The sequence below is a fragment of the Salvia hispanica genome, chromosome 1, assembly GCF_029641045.1.
Source record: "Salvia hispanica isolate PSC_SH4W2 chromosome 1, Shi_PSC_v1, whole genome shotgun sequence".
Taxonomy (NCBI): Eukaryota; Viridiplantae; Streptophyta; class Magnoliopsida; order Lamiales; family Lamiaceae; genus Salvia; species Salvia hispanica.
In genome coordinates, this window is record NC_142692.1 from 18,523,530 (window position 1) to 18,533,546 (window position 10,017).

A 10,017-nucleotide genomic window follows, 5' to 3' on the forward strand; every position below is an offset into this window, starting at 1 on the left:
TATATAATTCATGTCCAACCACAATCAGTTTGAGGCCTTTTGGAAGTGACCCAAAAATAAATTCGTGCAAGTTTGATCCAAAGCGGACAATATCAATCGTGCTCGCTCAAACTCCCGATGTGTGATGGGTTTGTACTCAACAAACCTCCCCCTCAAACCTAATCACATCGAAAATGGGTTTGTACTCAATAAACCTCCCCCTCAAACCTAATCACATCGAAAATAGACAGACACAATAGATGCATCGAGACATTACGGGCCCGACTTGAACTTCATCCTGGGCCCCGCTCGACCTGGCTCTGATACCACTTGTTTGGATCGTCGACTGCAACAGATGTTTGATATTGTCCGCTTTGGGTCAAGTCACACAGATTTTTTTTTTTGGTCACTCCCAGAAGGCCTCAAACTAATTGGGGTTGGACAAGAATTATATACACCTTCCAACTTCCCTCAGACTCCCGATGTGGGATGCATTTGTACTGAACAGACAAGAGAGTGATGTTTCTATCTTTAGAAATGTAGTATGACATCCCAAAAAGAAAATGATTCACTTAGAGTGGGACAGAGAGAGTATTATATATAGAAATGACTCAATTATGAGAAAACTTCCCTAAATGAAAAAAATGATTAAACTATGAGGGAACAAATGAATAATATTAATTGAGGCTCAATTTAATTAGTAAAAGTCAAACAGGTTTGGTTCAAGTCCAACCTCTATGGATTTTAATCTGACCCATAATAAATCTATATAAATGAGACTAAACAGAAGACAGACTCATTCAACACTCATAATTCTTGAAAATTCTCCTCTTAGGGTATTTCAAAATTCTTTGCTATCTTCTGAGAGAAGTTTTGTCTTAGTTCTAGTCGAGTTCTTTTGGTTTTGATAAGCTTTACTCACCCAAATATCATAACCTGAGTTTGGAAAACAAACTAGAAGATTCATGGTTGAGTACGAAGAACTTCACGGAGAGGTGGCAAGCAATCAACGATTCGTTGGAGAATCAATTGGTAATTCTAAATCATAGTAATTCATGAATTAGGGTTTAGTTCCTTATGCATAAATAATATATGTTCTAGTATACAATTATGTGTTTAGCATGTGAATCAATTAATTACATTATCGGTCAAATAGATCTATTCGTCTAATTTATTTATGTATGCAAGTCTTCCGTTAAGCATATTCACCATAACCCCAACACAAAGACCAAGAGTGAGGTGATTGGTTTTGAAAAAATTATCCATGTGTTGATGGTGTCCTTGTTGATTGAGTCGCATTTGATGGTTATTAAAAGCCCAAAGTAATCGACGTTTTGCATGACATGTCTGAGATTGAAAATTATAATTGATGCAAATATGTGTTAGATGTATTGGTTGCAACTCCCTGGGATAAGAGTGAAAATATAGAAAAATATATCTCTGGTCATATTTCATTCATTATGGCAATAAATCAATTACTTATTCTATTTGTCGGTGATTATAAAAGATATGGAACAATGATGTCATTGTATAAGTTTTTTGTGATACTATGATATATGAAGGGGTTTGATGCACTTTTTATTAGTATTAAAAATTACCTGTAAGTATACGGAGTAGATATAGTATAGCTAAAGGTCATTATAAGATATCGAACATAGGGAATAAATAAATTTATAGATTGTCTACCACATACTCAGTCTCATATACTATTTGGACACACGGTTGAGATTTGATTAAACTAAGAAAAATTATAAATAAAATCAAGTAAAAAAATAATTAAATGAAAAAAGTGAAACAGTTTCGCAGTTTGCAGTAACATGGTTTGAGAAAGCAGATGAGGCAAGGGAATCCTAGGGTAGTGATTTCATTAACACATTAGTAATTCTAATTATTTAATTCTATGTTCATCCAACTCAAGCTCTACTTGAGGTTATTCCTATCGTGTATCACCACTCATGTCACAAATATTGCATTGACACATAAAATATAAACCGCTCAAAGTCATCACCGATAAGAGATTAACAATAATCAAAGTAACAACCAAACATTTAAATATAAACCAAGGAATAATTAAAGTAAAATGAAATATGAACATTAAAACAAACAAAAAGAACTACACAGAGTCAATTACTTTCATCCCCTGGGATTGTATAAATTTAGCTATCCATAGATAGATAATCTAAATAAATATAAGCAAAATAAGACATGTTCAATTTAACAATAACTAGATAAAACCCGGAAGAATTAATCATGCTTTTGCTTGATCTCACTTGAATTCTACGCTCCTTGTAGAAGATGGAGGAATTTATGTGTAAGGTAGAGGATGGAATTAAGGCTCTAAGATTGGTGAATAATATGAATTAGGTTATGGGGTATTTGTAGGATTGAAAAGGTTTGGAGAAGGTAAATTTCGTGCCCCATAGGTTAGAAAAGATTTATCTTCACAAGGTAATATTTCTTTCCTTCCTTGAATTTCCGTCTAAATTCCCGCCAGCATTTAACTACAGTGCGCAACGTTCGTAAAATGACCATAACATTCTCCATAGAACTCCGATTAAGATGTTCCAGGTACCAACGCGAAGCTCTTTCAAAGACGAAGAGAGTAGTATGTAGAACGCTATCGGACTTCCAAAATGCCGGAAAAATGGGTTTAAACTGGGACTGCTGCGCACCAACATGCCCAGCGGCCGCTGGAGAGAGTCAGAACGTTCGGGAGTGGTTTTCAGCTAGCGATGGCATGCGCCAGCGGCCCGCTGGGTTGCCTTATGCTCTAGCTTCCGAATTTCAACCTTTTTATGCCCTTTTCTGGCTTTATTTTGCACATTTCTCACAAAACACGTCAAAAATACCAAAATGGATAAAATATTCAAATAATGAACATGTAATGCAACTTAGAGACTCAAAATGGACCAAATAATGGCCTTAAAACAGTGCGAAATCCGAGCGTATCAACTTCCCCAAACTTAGCGCAATCAAATCAAGTAAGGCTTATTAGCACACTTTCATTACTAACTTGTGGAATACCTTGAATTCATGTACTCAAATGTGGCAAACTTCCAAAGATGGGAAGTGTATTTATTTCTCACTCTCAAAGTGTACAAGTGTATAGCACTCAAATCATGCATCATGCAAAGTTTACCATAGGCTTGCTCAAAGTTTAATCCCTCCTCTACTCGACGTGATCAAGCATAAAAAGTCCGAAAGATCTTTATTTTTGGTTGTAATGTAGGCTTTTTGGTAGGTGATGAATATTTGGCTAAAAAGTGACTAAAAATAAAATTTCAAGTAGACTCCACTTTTCTTGTAAACCTAGGACACTTCTTGATATTTTATTCTTCCTTCAACTCAATTTCCCAATCATTTAATTTTATTTCATTACACAACCTTCCTTTCTTTATTTTCTTTTCTATTTTTTTATAAGCATCCTTTCTAGATCAAGCACACTTTTTGAACTTTTCTATTTCGCAACTTGCACTTTTTGTACATTTAAGCACACTACTTTTCTTTATATTTTTTCTCCTTATCTCTCCAATTCCTTTACAAAAGAATATAAAAGAAATTATACTAACCCAAGGAATTGTCCCCATTAATTTGGCTTCCAAAGAATAGGCTTAAAGGCTCAAAATTGGCTCCAAATGGTAAAAGAAATTTTTGAGAAATGGTAAAAAAAATTTGGATATAAAAGTAGGCTATGAAAAGATGGTCTAACATCTTCCTTTATCAACTTAAATACTATGTAAACTTAGGCAGACAAGGAGCAAGTTCTAGAAACATATACATGCATGCAGATAAATCACACAAGAAAGAATTAAGGCTCAAATCTCATAAGGTAAAAGCATGATTCAAGGCGAACAAGCAATTCACTAATGACACATTTCACCAAACCGTCAAATCAACACGTTAAGCCATACTTAATCAAAGATGCAAAATGATTATATCATTGGCAACTCAATCTAATTTATCCCTATACAAGCGTGTTTCTAAAAGTCTCCATGTTATGTTCATGACAAATTCATCCCCCCCAAACTTATGTACAACAAATTGTAAAATAAGTTTGTAGAGTCGGTTGGGATGTGAGTAATCTAAGAAAACAGTAAAGATACCTTGAAATTTTCGTGTTGAGGTTGGACGGAGCAAAAATTCAAAAAATTAGTAAAATTGCAGCTGGAGTGCGGTGAAAGGCCACCGGGCCGCTGGAAGGGTCCAAAGGTCGCTGGGAAGAGTCGGAACCATTCCAGTGAGTCGCTAGCAGACGCTGGGTTTGGTCCAGAAGCTGCGAAATTTCAATAAAAACAAAAATAAAGCAAAAATAAGTTTAAAATAAGTTAGAAAATAAAATAAAACATGATAAAGTGTTGGGTTGTCTCCCAACAAGCGTTTGTTTTATGTCTTTAGCTTGACAACTCTTTCTTGCTCAAGGTGGTCACGTGGAGGTGCATGTGTGTTGTTGAATGTTGCTAATCACCACTCCCATTATTCCTTCAACCTTTTTCATCTATCATTCAGCCATGTCTAAATGTTGTCCCACCAGAGTTGTTAGCATCTTCTCTTTGCTCTTCTCTTTTTCTTCTTTTTCTTCGGTGGTTCCTGCATTGAAGCACAATTATTAAAATCATTCAAGTCATGCACATCGTGGTTAACATCTGAAACTACTAGTGAAGGGTTAGAGTTTATTAGATTTGTAATCCTTGATTGCCGCAGTCTCCGATCCTCTTTCCAGATCCTTTCTTCTTCTTGCATCTTTTCATGTTCTATCATAACCTTTTGAATGCGGCAAATGTACTTTTCCTCTTTCTCACTCATTAGAATCTCTTCTTGCACTCTATCAATTACTTCTTTGCACATGTCTAAGAAGGGTTTCCCAAGGATAAGTGGAATCTCTTCTTGCACTCTTGTCTGCTTGCATGTTAACAACAAAAAACTCTATAGGAAAAATAAAATCGTCAACTTTTACCAAGACATCTTCGACTATACCAACTGCATGTGCATTTGTTTCATCCCCCATTTTCAGCTTGACTGTAGATGGTTTTAGATTCCCTATGTTAAATTGCACAAAAACAGACGAAGACATCAAATTAACATTCTCACGTAAATCACACAAAGCTTTACCTCTTGGTGCTTCCCCAAGTGTGTACCATATGATGAACTGCTTATGCTTTTGCTTGACAGCCAAATGGTTTAAAATGATGTCCCAACTATTAGCTGACAACTGGATTTCTTCAAGGTCATTTAATTTTTTTTTCTTATCAACCTTCTCCTTCAGCACGTTGGCATAATGAGAACATGTTGTAGAGCTGCTACTAACTGGGAATTACTTTGTGCGCTGCAAAACACGTCAAATAATTTTTTAAACCACTTATTCGGCTTCAGCTTTTTCTGTGAAGCTAACGGAATTTTTGGTTGAAGAGAAGTCAAGATTAGGGTAGTTTTCAGGCACTCTTCTTTATTTGGTTCAACACTTTGGGCTATGCTTGCCATGTTGGCAATTTTCTCAATTTGAGTGTTCATGGACAAAACGGTGGAGCTCATGGTAGCAACTGTAGCCTCCAACTTGCTAATCTATTTGGTGTTCTCCATAGAAGATGCCAATAGATCATCAGTGATCTGCTTTTTGGACTCATCAATCTTCTGGCGATCAACTGGAAATCCTAAACATGGTTGCAAAGCATTGTTAGAATTGTAACATGAAAAATGAGGATGATTACCAAAATAGAAACAACTATTATCTCCCTGTTTAGGATGATAATTAATGGAAACCCCATTCTGGTAATGTGGAATTTGGTGTGGCTGAAGTTCAAAGCGTGTAGCCATGCTGAAAAGCTCTATTTGTAAGGAGATTATTATGGCTTCAAGCTTCTCAATCTAGATTTCTATCTGATTGATCCTTCGTTCATCCTTCATCTTATCCAACAGTATTTCGATTATTAGCAGCTCCCTTTTGCTAATTTCCTCTTCTGCACCTACATTTGATTTGCAAAAATCACTATTATTGTTTGACAAATTCGAAAGATAAAAATAATTAGAACAATGACTATAATTATGTCCCTTCTGACTAGGGCCATAATATTCATTGAAGTATCCATTTTGATATCCTTGATGGCTATAGTGCATGTCCTTCATATTAGTAGCTTCACTTTCCTCTCTCCTTGATAACTCAATCTTCTCGATCCTCATTCTCATTGCTGCCAATTCCTCCATTCCTAATCAAACAAAATAAACTATAAAAAGGAAACTAATAAAAATAAAATAAATAAAATGGCTAAAATAAAATAAAATAAAGCAGTATAATCCAAACTAGTATTATCTTCCTTTCTATGATATTAATCTATGCATAAAAGGTTTGGTGAATAATATGAATTAGGTTATGGAGTATGTATAGGATTGAAAAGATTTGGAGAAGGTAAATTTCGTGTCCCATAGGTTAAGGAAAAAATTTGTCTTCACAAGGTAATATCTTTTTTCCTTCCTTGAATTTCTGCCTAAATTCGCGCCAGCATTTTACTGCTATGCACAAGGTTCGTAGAATGGTTATAACTTTCTCCAAAGAACTCCGATTGAGATGTTCAAGGTACTAACATGAAGCTCTTTCAAAGTCGAAGAGAATGGTATGTAGGGCGCCTGATCGGACTTCTGAAACGCTAGCAAAATGGGTTTGAATTGGGACTGTCGCGCGCGAACAGGCTCCGCGGGCGCTGGCATGGGCCCAGCGGCAGCTGGAGAGTGTCAGAACGTTCTGGAGTGGTTTTCAGCGACCGCTGGCGTGCACCAGCGGCCCGCTGGGTTGCCTTCTGCTCCAGATTCCGAATTTTTGACCTTTTTATGCCCTTTTTCAGTTCTATTTTGCACATTTATCACAAAACACATCAAAACACCAAAATGGACAAAATATGCAAATAATTGGCATGTAATGCAACTTTGAGACTTAATACTGACCAAATAATGTCCTTAAAGCAGTGCAAAATCTAAGCGTATCATGGTTCCCTTAAAAACTCCACTTAAAGTTAGAACATATACCCAATCTACATCATTGAATTAAAAAATAGATGATCAAGATTTGATTATATCAATAACTGTAATAACGTTACACAAAATCAATATAGGGGCATTTTAAAAAATTTAAAAATAAACACCTGCCAACTTGAATAAAGATCGCTCATTCAATTCAATCCATCTCCCAATTTCTACAAACATTCACTGGTTCATCTTCAAATCCTCATAAATGTAATTGACGAATTCATCTCACAATTCTTTTGAAAAGACGCGATTGAATTTATTTCACTTCTTCATAGTTCTCCCTGTAACCATAAATGCACAGATTCGTAGAATTAATATGCACTTGCTTATCAAGGTGAAAAGGTTAAAATCTGCTGCAACTAAAAAAAGCTCTCTATGAAAGCTTCTATTGATTGACTTCCAGTGTAGCTCTGTATGAAAGTCGTGTCGAATATTCCAACATGAGGAAAATGTTTACAGACTATCTACGTACTATTTAAAAAAACAGTTCCATGACAATGACCTAAGGGTTACTGGGGCGAGTCACCTATATAACACCCCAAATTGTGAAAATTAAAATATTTTGAATATAAATTACAAATTTATTAAATAAATCTAATTATACAAAAAAGAATAAATCACTAGAATTGGACACTTATGGAATATGTACATGGAGCACCACATAGATAAATAAATAATCACATTAAAATACATGAATAAGGAAATAGAAAAATAAGAAGGGATACTTATTTTACCTTTCATCAATTCAATACCACAAAAATAATAAATAGGAATTGTGGAAGTTAGAAAGACTCATCTTTTTCATTCCCTCCCTCTTGAATCTTCTACTTCTCTCTCGAACTCTCTCCCTCTCAATTTGATAATATAAGTAGGCGTGTCACTATTAGGGGAAGGGGGAATCGTCCTTTACAGCTGAGCCCACTCATCCCTCCCACTTCTATCAGGGTATTCTCTCTTCTTGCCTCTCTCTCTTTCTTGAAAATATTCAGGGAGCTTCTGTACTAGACCTTGCCGGAAATCGGCGATTGCCGACCAACACCAGAGCACTGGTTCCGACAGCCCCTGCACTTCCCTCTTCTCCACTTTGGTACCATATCTATTTGCTTACTACACGACACATATATGTTTAGTATTTTAATTCCCTCATCCCTTGCAACTAGGATTAAGTTAATCCTAAAACTCATATATATTAGAGTTTGATGTTAGATGAAATTAGAACAATAGTCACCTCTAAACTTGAAGTTGCATAAATTGATTTTTTTTATCTTTAGAGCCTAACTCTCTATTCTTATTATTTGATTTGTCCAATTATGAAGAATTTAAGGTCTTGGAGATTTCAGTGCATATGAATCATAGATTTATGCTTGTGTTTGCATTTTTGATAGTAATCTAAGTTACTTATTGTGATAGAGTTATATACCTATATGTGATTCGGAACTATGTTTTGAATGTTGATGTGTGTTATAAGATAATGCATGATGAAATCTGTTGAGCATATATCCGTTTGAATAGCCTACGAAGTTTGTCTGTTTGTATCTACTTATATCTAATATAGACTCTTGTGTAAGATGTTTGTAGAGTTCCCTAGGACTATCTCTTGTGCACCTAGTGTAGGCCCAGAAATGGGTTCGATTGGTCTCCGCGCGGGAGAAATATATAGTGCATCATCATGCAGGCTTGAGTTTTCATGCTCAGGTCCGATCGATCCACATGCGGTGGAAATAACTATGTACCATGGTACAAACCCAAATTATACTTTGTTATGTTTTGGGTCCGAGCGGTCCCCACGCTGGGGAAACAATCTATCTTTCTGATCATTGTCTAATATATGTCTGTCTGAGTTATCTGTTTGTGCATCGCGATGCAGGCCCTATTTGGGTCCGATCAGTGTCCTTGCGTGGATAATATTTGTTTCTGATATTGTTCGTATACACGTGATTATTATGGAACAATTAATCTGCTACTATCTGAAACCATGTATACTTAAAAAGGGCTTTGTGTGGTGTTTGTGTGTATGGAATTAGACTAAGCTTCGTCTAAACCTTTTTGTCTGAAATTTGACATTGACCTTTTGTTCAAATATTTGTGACTATTATCTTGAGTTTGAGCAATTAGCCCTGGATTATATATGTACTCCATTGTTCTTCACAATTCAAATTCTTATAAATTTTCTTTTGCAGATTAGGTATTTGTCGTTCAGTAACTGCACTCTCGTTAAGTTCTGATCTTTTGGGGTAAATCTTGATGCATAGCTAATTAATATCGTAGAAGCCTTTTTGTATGAATATAAATAACTCCAATTTATGTCACTAAGTAGACTTTTGTACTTGTGTATAAACTCTATGCTTTTGCTACTCTAGAATTATAAATATATTTTGTTATAATGAAATCAGTAGATTGACTAACATATATGTGAGTGTATGGGTATATAGTATTAGGTTAAAAATATGTGCACTTAACTTAAAGCATCAATTGGTTATAAATTTAACATATTTAAACATTACAACAATTTTTTTTGGCATTATGTACATTGAACTTAGGCATCACATACTTTGGGCATTCCATACGAATGCTTGCAAATTAAAAAACATACTTCAACAAAATTACAATTTTTTCGTGTACATAGAACCTAGGTTAGTGTGTACATTGACTTACGGCATCGTAGCAATGCAATGAAGTGCATTAATTTGCAAGTCGCTATAGAGTTACATAAATTATAATTTCATGCAATATATTTTTACGAAACGCATGCAATTGAGATTTAGTTGAAATCATTGTAAAATTACATTTATTTGATACTCATTCCGTTTCATAATAAATGTCACACTTGTATAATGCTATAAGATTTTAGAAGATGGTGTTTTTTGTATTAAGTTGAGAGAGAAAATAATACTCCCTCCTTCCCTATGAACTCTTATTAGTCTAATTATTTTCTTATTAGTATGTCCTTGAAAAGTGAATTTTCTAATTTTAGAACAGTTAAACAACACATTATCTATACACATAATTTATTTGCAACTTATA

At 35.0% G+C, this 10,017-nt stretch overlaps 1 long non-coding RNA gene across 1 annotated transcript; it reads left to right on the forward strand.

Annotated features, from left to right (window-relative positions):
• The first annotated feature begins 7,715 nt into the window (after positions 1–7,715).
• On the forward strand, positions 7,716–9,382 carry LOC125219687 (uncharacterized). Its single transcript, XR_007176188.2, has 2 exons — positions 7,716–8,080; positions 9,174–9,382. It is a non-coding gene; the product is annotated as an uncharacterized LOC125219687 (long non-coding RNA).
• Positions 9,383–10,017: the final 635 nt, after the last annotated feature.